The sequence below is a fragment of the Gossypium hirsutum genome, chromosome A06, assembly GCF_007990345.1.
Source record: "Gossypium hirsutum isolate 1008001.06 chromosome A06, Gossypium_hirsutum_v2.1, whole genome shotgun sequence".
NCBI lineage: Eukaryota > Viridiplantae > Streptophyta > Magnoliopsida > Malvales > Malvaceae > Gossypium > Gossypium hirsutum.
The window spans coordinates 114189026-114198649 of NC_053429.1; the positions used below are offsets into that span (position 1 = coordinate 114189026).

At 32.0% G+C, this 9624-nt stretch overlaps 1 long non-coding RNA gene across 1 annotated transcript; it reads right to left on the minus strand.

The window, feature by feature from the left end:
• Positions 1 to 255: 255 nt before the first annotated feature.
• LOC107962274 (uncharacterized) lies at positions 256 to 7215 on the minus strand. The gene is made up of 4 exons (XR_001701570.2): positions 6226 to 7215; positions 4117 to 4168; positions 3801 to 3855; positions 256 to 303 (listed from the first exon to the last, which is right to left on the minus strand). It is a non-coding gene; the product is annotated as an uncharacterized lncRNA (long non-coding RNA).
• Between the last annotated feature and the right edge of the window lie 2409 nt (positions 7216 to 9624).

Here is a 9624-nt window from a genome sequence, read left to right on the forward strand (position 1 = left end):
ACGAGCATCAGATTTCTTCTTTCTCTTGTTTGAAGATGAGGAACCCCCTTGGTCTCGATCTCCTCGCGGATCCGTACCAGAAACATCCATGTCATCTAAAGAGACGTCAGCTTCGCAGTCATAGAATGTGTTTCTCTCTTCATTCATATCTGTAGTACGTTCATCATCAGCATGTATTTCTTCAAGAACATCAGCAGCTGTTTGAGCATCTCTCCCAGTTGCTCGATCTCTTGCGTATATGGTAGTAAGCTGGTCATAGTAAGGGAAAGTACGAAATCTGAATTGGGCGGCTTCTTTGTGACTCTAAAAAAATGAGGAAATCATATTAGTCGTAAGTTTGGTAAAAATAATATAATAAAGACTTGAAATAATCTTACCTTTAAATAGGACTCCCAAACCGCATCTTCAGCAACAACGAGCTGCCTATGCTCGTCCCAACCAAAACCGCTATTGTTTTGGCCATTAAGCATGTCGTAGACGATTGACCACTCCCTTTTAAGTAACCTAATCCTTGATTCAATATTAGGTTTCGCCTTCAACATTGCATTTGGTAAAACCGTTTGTAGCATTCTTTCCAACTCGTTCAAATAACCGGCTTTGAACCCGGTATCAGCATTAAATGTTCCAACATTGTGCAGGTCCACCATGCTGGAAACTAATGCTGCATCTTCCTCAGGAACCCATTTTCTTTTGCTTCCTCGAGAAGCTTGAGCATTTGATTCTGGAACACCTGACATAATGATCTTAAGAAAAAAAAAATAAATTATATTAATTACTATTTTAATATCATGATTCAAAAGGTCAACACTTTATAAAATCTAAGTAATTAAGTTGAATATCATGAATCAAAAGTTCCATAGCACAAAAAATTTAAAATTATAACACATGCTGAATTAGAAGAAATTATATTATAATTTCTGTAGTTTAGTACAATACAAAAATCAATACAAAAGTTTCACAAAAGTTTCACAAACTAATTTCTAGATGCTTGCCATTCATCGAACATTTGGTTGGCTAGTTCCATCCTCCAAGTAGCCCAAGCATCCGATGGATGAATATTTGTGATATTCGGTTTATCGTCATCCACCACATTAATTGTAGGTAATCCTTCTCCCACCTCCGCTTCAATGGGATCACTACTCATATGGGTTCGAATAAAATTATGGAGCAAACAACATGCAATAATAATTCTATTGTGCACCCTTACAGGATAGAACGATGGACTCCTAAGTATTCCCCATCTAAGTTTTAATAAGCCAAAGCATCTTTCAATGACATTACGTGCTGAGGCATGTTTCATATTAAAAAACTCTTGCGGAGAACTTGGCTGATAACCCTGACGCCACTCGTTCAAATGATATCGTTGTCCTCTAAATGGTGCAAGAAATCCCTCGCAATTTGTGTATCCAGCATCAACTAGATAATAACAACCTATAAAATAAGTTTCATATTAAAAAATGATTAATTCAGCACACAAAGTGTGATCTTAATGAATAAATCAAAGTCCTCTAACTATACACTTTACCATGAGGAACTTTTAATCCATGTCTTCTACTAATGGCATCTCGAAGAACCCGTCCATCAGTAACTGAACCTTCCCAACCAGGAAGAACATAAACAAATTGCATCTCAGGTGTACAAACACCTAGCATATTTGTTGCTATGTCACCTTTTCGCGTCCGATATCTAGGTTTATCAACTGTTGGAACCCTAATCTTGATGTGGGTTCCATCAAGAGCACCTAAGCAATTCTATATCACATGATATAAAACCTTGAGTTAGAATACTAATTTAAATCTAAATCAAGTAAATGTTGTTGAAGCTATATATAAAACTTAGTCCTATACCTTAAACCATTTCCACCTTGTGTCAGAAGAATCGGCTGTAATTGGCTCCGGGTTTTTAAATAACACATCTTGCAAGCGTATGACAGCATTTAAAACACTATGAAATGCTCTGCTAACAGTTTCCCCGGACCTTGTAAAGTGATGCTTGATAACTCGATTTTTCAGGTGATGGGAGATGATATGTAAAAACATTGCTACTTGCTCGTCAACGAGCATGAACCTTGACGACTTCAATCCCCCTATCGATTCTAACATCTCACATAATTTAAAAAAGGCAGCTCTATTCATCCTAACTTGTTCAATACAGGTCTCGTCACTAGCATATACAAGCCTATTCACATAATCCCGTTTTGCATAAAAATCTACGGTATAGGACCTAATCCTTGGTCTATGTAGGCTAAGGCTGGCACCCATTCTAAATAAGAACCAAACCGCGATTCTACAGATTTCCAACCATATTGTCACAGCAATACTAATTCTTTTACGCCTCACACTTTGTGCAATTAAAGGCAGACGAGCCATTACTGCAACATTTTAAAATTAGAACACACTATCAAAGAATTGAAGTTGCAATTACACATTATCGAATAAAAATAAACAGCACAAATTTAGAACACACGAAGCAAAAAATTATCTACTAAATGATATCGTTGCAACTTTAATTTCATTTCTTTATCAATCACCCAAATAATTATGAAAGAGTATATTTAATTACTGATGATTAGTTTAATTAAGGTTTTCTTATTTCAAAATAAGTAAAATGAAGAATGAGGATTTGGTTTAATAATGAAATTGAAGTTTTATAACTTTTATAACATTTTAAATGGTAATTTCATTTTGTAAAAATATATATAACTTTGAAGAGGACTTATTTTTTACAAGAATTGTTACTTATCTGTCTAGTATCAAGTTTAAAATACATGTTTAGCATTTTTTCATCAAAAAATTATTATTATTAAAATTTCAGAATTCTATAGAATTTATTAATTTAACAGCCAAATTTGACTTTTTAAGTAAAATTTGTATAATTTTATTTATCATATTATATATACGTTAATTTTAAAAACTTCCTTACACTTTCACAATTATAATTTATGTATTATAGGGAAATCATATTATGAATGAGGAATATTTTATGTATAATGTAATTGACTTAAAATCTAAGATAGAATTAGACAATAATAAATTTCAGTCCATTTATCCATTTTTATAATTAAGATAACATTATTTCCATTATAGGGGAAAAATAATGTTTGAATCAATTAACATTTGTTTTAAATAACATGTATTGCGTGCATAAAAGGTTAATTATAATCCATGAGCATTTAATTTCTTAAAAAACTTATATTAAATTTTAATATATTATGTATAATTGAGGTAAAATTAATTGAGGTAAAATTTGAAGGTTGGTATTTGTTAGATTATAACTAAACTCATTATAATTTGGACATTTAAATATATTGATTAGTTAATTAAAATCACCCAAATTAATTGACCTAAAATGATATCGTATAAATATATTGATTAGTTACTTAAAGCATGTTCAAAGTTTGATCATTGAAAATTTTTTTATTGATGATTAGTTTAGTTAAGGTTTTCCAATTTCAAAATAAATAAAATGAAGAATGAAGATTTAGTTTAATAATGAAATTGAAGTTTTAAAACTAGATAATAACATTTTAAATGGTAATATAATTTCATAAAAAATATATAACTTTTATCTCATTTACATGTACAAATTTATCTCATAAAAGATTTGTAGGCATAATGCTCTTTAAACAAAATGTTACCTAATAGTAAAAACATATAACTTGGCTGATAAATTCAAAAAGAACAATGGTCATGCAGCAATAACCATAACCATACAAACAAAAGCTTTAATGAGCATTACAAACATACAAACAAAACCATATTCATTTGGGAAACAACAGAACCTACTACATCAATACTAACCTGTAATGCTCAAATCTGGGACGACTGCGATGTGGAAGTGTTGGAAAAATGTTACCTGTAATGAGAAAAGTGCTCGGATCAACCTTTTTTTTTTGGGGAAAATATTTATGCTATAGCTAAATATAGTATATCAAAGCACAGAACAACCATACACCAATCATCATCCATGAGCCATATTTTAAATATGATATCGATCAAAACAGTATCTAGATAGTTTATTAAATCCCCTTGCCTACACATCATCAATACTTACAATTATGCAACAATCACCTTTTAAGTACTTAAATGGACCGTTAACTTTCTAGAGTAGTCTTACCTTCTGCTCTATTCCAGGAACTTTGAGAACTTTATTATTAACCTCTCTCTTACTGCAAAAACATAAGAAAAATAAAACATTTAGCCACTGGTTATAGGCTTATAGCAGATACTGATAAGCAGGAACACAAAAAGAGGGAACTATGAAACTATTAAGTCCAATTGCATAGCTTTCAAAGGATTCACTGGATTTTCTTTGTTCTGTATGATACCAGGTGACAAACCATTAAACCCAATTCCAAGTTCAATAACCTACACTGAACTGCCTCCTCATTTCCCTCATTATTTGTAATTAGTTCTCACCTCCCTTTTTTTCCTAATAAAAGGCCGAACCAGCAAGTGCCCTCTTTTCATTACAATATGAGAAGACTAGATAATAATTTTTCTTTTGTTTTTCAAGAATGCTGGAAGCAGTCATGGCACAACCATAAAACCAACCATATTAAGTAAATTCAGTGCCTAACATCCTACATGTAGTAAGTTGCACTCAGTTAATACATAACAAACCACTGGCCTCTAATTCCCCCACATTCATCCCCATTAGCAAACAACACAATGCAGGCATATGTATCATCAACCGAGCAAAAAGATTCAAACTAACTACAAAAGTGATTTGATGCTCATAATTTATCCATCAAACCTAATTTCAAAAGGAGACAACAACAATTGATAAGCTAATTTAGCCAATGATTTCGCTGAAGAATGTAGGAGAAACATCATTTGCTTTAGATATGCAATCATCAAACATTACCTTTTTATCATGATCCAATGCCAAGGCCTCATTATCATAACTTTTTGATCAGTGAACACACAAAAACTTCATTTCAATCAAAATCACTTCAATGTATTACTATTATTTTGGATTATGCAAATACTCAGAAATACATGTCATTTCACATTATACCAAAGTTTTGAGTACCTGAGAATCTTTCCAGTTTGTTCATATATCAGACTATGACCCCTTTTTTTTATAAAAAAATAAATAATTTCAGATAGATAATTGACAAAGCAGAGAAAGTCTAACATGAGGGACAAGAACCTGTTAGATTAGCCAAGGTGACTGCCTGGCACCCTCACAAAGAGCTTCTGGTTCTTTTCCATGGTTGATACAGAGATTTTGAACCTCTTTGAAAGATGCAGGCAAGTCATCATTGGCTACCAAACACGACTCTTTTCATCATGTAAGACCTCTCTCCTTCTCAGTTTTTATGCACACCAATGGTGAACACAATTCTTGGTATTTATATATTTTTAAAAGCAAACTCTAGTTGACATTGTTAATGGCTATGTCACTGTCCAGTAAAATGGAATATATTCTGGTAGTCTTGAATGGAGAATTCTTGCACAAGGAAAATGTTCTTTTGATGAATTTTATTAATAAAAATAGGATCAAACATCTATGATATCAAATGAAAAGCCACATCTTTTGATGAAATCATTGACTCTTTTTTTTTCTGTTAATTGGTGACAGAAAATAGGGGTTGATAGTGGACAAGTTGAGCAATCGTCAATTAGCTTTACAAAATGAAAATCCCAGACCAATATCTCTGCCTTTCCATTTTTGGTCTACCCTTTTAATTGAATCCCTATTGGAATATATTCTTCTTTCTTTTTAAGTAAAGTTGAAAATTATGCAGAGGCAACAATGGAAGTAAAAGAGAAAATTGCAGATTACAAATGTTCAGTTGCCATCTTTTTTCTTTCTTTGGTCTAATATTCGTTTTATGCTTCGTTCTTTTTCTAATATAACCTCGTTCGATAACTAAAACTACTGAAGAATAAAAGATTCATAACCATGAAATCAGCATTAAACTACTGAAGAGTAAAAAACCACAAGCGCAATTATACAATAATTCCAATGAAAGAAGCTTTAAAAGCAGTGCATCCATATACACAATAATCTCGATAAAATAAGCAACAATGAATAAAATAAAATAGCAATTTCAGCAGAAACTAACTTGTAGGAACTAAAACAGGTAACACTTAGGTGACGATTAAGCTTAAAAAAGTAAAGAGAAAAGCATGCAGAGGGGTTATCTACAATTGGGAAAAACATTGAGATACATGTACTACAATTGGCAGATTATTTTAGGTCAGAATTAAAACTCACCTGATATTGGATGCTACGTGATGACCCGAAAAACGCTTCACTCTTTTTTCAATGGATTAAGCTATCAGGAATTTCCAATTTTGTGAATATAATGAAGAGAAAAAGAGAGAGTTTTGGTGTGCGGCGCAGATAGGGTTGGGAGGAAATGGGGAAGGAAAATTAGACGCCGAGACGAGAAGAAACGATGACGACAGAATAATCAACGGAAGCAGTGGGAAATGGGAGGAGAAAATGATTAGGACGGAAGAGGAGAGGGTCGGGTAGGGAGGGAGGGTTAAACAGGGAGATGGGGAGGGAGGCCGGAAGTAATAGCTAATACAGCGAAAAGGGAAGGGATTGGAAAACACGGGAATTTGGGGATTAGGGGCGTAACCGATTACGCGCGTAATACCTATTACAGCGAACCAAACGCCGGAATAGGGGCGTAATGTAATACGCACGTAATCGGGGCGTAATGGATTGGGTAATACGGCGAACCAAACACGTCCTAAGGGTCATGTTTGGTGAGATAAGAGCAGCTCTTCATGCGAGAATAGAATAAAAAGGCTTCATGGGGCATATTGCTGCAAATATAACCGACGATGATAGTGCTCCAACGATCTGTTTTTGGTTGGGGAATTGTGTCAAAAAAAAGTTGGCGGGCAAATGGCCTTATTGACATATTCAGCTAAGGTGAGAACGGATGGTCGGAATAAGAACCCAAAAACAATGAATTAATAGAAAAAATAAAACGAAAACCCAAAAACAATAAAGAGTAAGGGGTTCCAACTGCCGAAAAATAAACCTCAATGATAAACATGAGAATCGAGAATCTACAGCAAAACAAGTGGTGGGTTCAATACATAGAGATGGGGAGAGATAAAAAGGAGGGATAAGAGTATCTTATACTTTTGTTGCTTTTTAGAATGATAAATCAAAGTGAAGAAGGCGACTGTAGAATCTATGAACAATTCATATACATAAGGTATAGAGATTAGTGAAAACACAACATTGGATGATGATATTGTTAAATCGGTAGTAGCAATAAATGGGGTAGCAAGCAGGGCATAGGTGGTAATGAAAGACGTTCAGAAATGAAAGGGAATAATGAGAGAGTGTCGACATTATTTGACAAAAGGTAAGGCAAAAGGAAGAGGTGGCATCCATAGTTGCATGTTGGGTCCACGTTCAGAACACCAAGTGTTGATACAATGTATCAATAACGGTGGAGAAAGTGGAGAGAGTGGTGGGGCTAAGGAGGCCATTTCACCCTTGCAGGGTGGAGAGCTAAAAAAGTAGGAGAACCGAGAGGGGGATGAAGGCCTTGTATGTTATGGTTTTTAAAAGAAATAAGAGGAAGTCTCGTCTTTTTATTTTTAACATTAATTTTAATAAAATTCTTATCATTTCTGTTCTTTTTGATATAATGCCTAAAACTATCCATAGTTTCTTCCCAACCCTTAAGTAAGAAGATAATGCATTTTAACGTACTCAAACCGACATCCTTTTGCATTGACAACAATACCAATATCTATTGAATTAAGACTCAATCGACATTAGTTACAGTTTTTAATTGCTTAAAATATGCTTCCATATTGTTGTATATGTGACATTAGCTTTGTATTTTCATATATTTTCTTCCGTCGTGATTCTTTACTTCTGTTTCGTCCAATGTAGCATGGAAGATGTTATGTTCCTAATTTAAATTTTTAACTAAAGCTTTTACCTTTGTTTTTTTTCTTTGTTTGTGGTGTCTAGATGTCTTGACATGAAATTTTTTTATGATACTCATAAGTTGAAAAAGGTAATTTTTTTATATTATATTAAATTATTTTTGGTTAATCTGAAGCTGCAAGTTGTTACTTTTATTCATTATTTTGAACTAAACTTACTTCTTGTAAGGGTGAAGTTAGAAAATGTTTGTAGGGAGTCAAAATTAAATTATAAATTTTACTATAATAAAAATGTATTTTTACCATTTTAATAGTCTATATCTTTATAATTTTTAAAAAATTAAATTAAATTATTATTATTTTTAGGGGGCCAAAGTACAATTTTACTTTTATTAATTTAAAATTTTAAAAATTATAAAATATCTAATTAAAAAAAATTTATTTTAAAAAATCGAAATTAAATTGTAATTTTATATCTTTATAATATTTAAAGAATTGAATAGAATTTTAAAATTTTAAAAATTTTAAATAGATAGTTTTCTATTTTAGGATGTCAACTACCTGAGAACCCCTCTAATTACGTCTCTTTTCATTGTCATAATGCTGCCTAACAATACATTTTTTTTATCTAATCAAGATTATGGTGGTGGATATATTCATGATAGTTGGAAAAAGTAATTTTTTTTATTTATATAATATTAGGATGGTAGTGGATGAAATTACTTTTGAATAATCAACTTAACTGAAGTTGCCACTTCCTTTTTATTGAAGTTATTACTTGTTTGTCATTATTTTTAACTGAGCTTGTTACTTGTTTTTCTTTCCTTGCAATGTCTTGATGCATAATACATGTTGCCTTAAGAGGAAATGTTTTGTTTGTTCAGGATTATGATGTAAATATATTGATGGTAGTTGAGAAAAGTGGTTTTTCTTTTTCTTTTTTTGTTTTTATAATATTAGATCGTAGTGGATGAAATTACTAATAGTCAATTTCTTATCGATGTAAATGGTCAGTGATGCTTGTATGTTAGTTGAACGCTTGATGGTTAAATATATGTATATGTATATGAATTAACTCATAAGCTTTCTTGTTAACAACTTTCAATGGTTTTTCAATTTAGTAGTTCTAACCTAAAATGATTGAATAGTCTTGTAAATAATTATTAAATTGGTTTAATTATTTAATTTTTTTATAAATGTATAAATAAAGTTGAAGTATGTCCAAAGTTACTAAAATCCGTTTTACAGGATCGAATTAAAATCACCGATTTTGAATATTTTAATTTTTAGTTATTATGTATACGGGTTCAATTTCAAAAATAAAAAACTGAATGAAATGATTTGATTCAATTTATATAAAAAAATTTAACCAACCCAAACCAAATGGATCACATTTTTTTTTCTTATAAAGATTATTTGGTATAATGAAATGATTAAATGGTGATTAGAAAAAGGAATTAACGCTCAATATTAGAAGTGTTGAAAGATATTCTAGGTAGTGAATAGAATTGCACCGCACCTCACTAAATCAGCGGAGGCACCTTTAAAAAAAAGAAAAGTTTTACTGTTGTCATGTTATTTTATGTAAACTAGCAAATACAAATAAAATGGAGTAGAAAATGCCAGCTAAACAACATTATTATGGTCTATCTCCAAAAGAATTCTTTGACAGATTCTTGCCATGATAGCTCAAGCGTAAGCATCACCAAAATAGCAGCTAGCCCCCATGACGAACCCCCAATTCTGG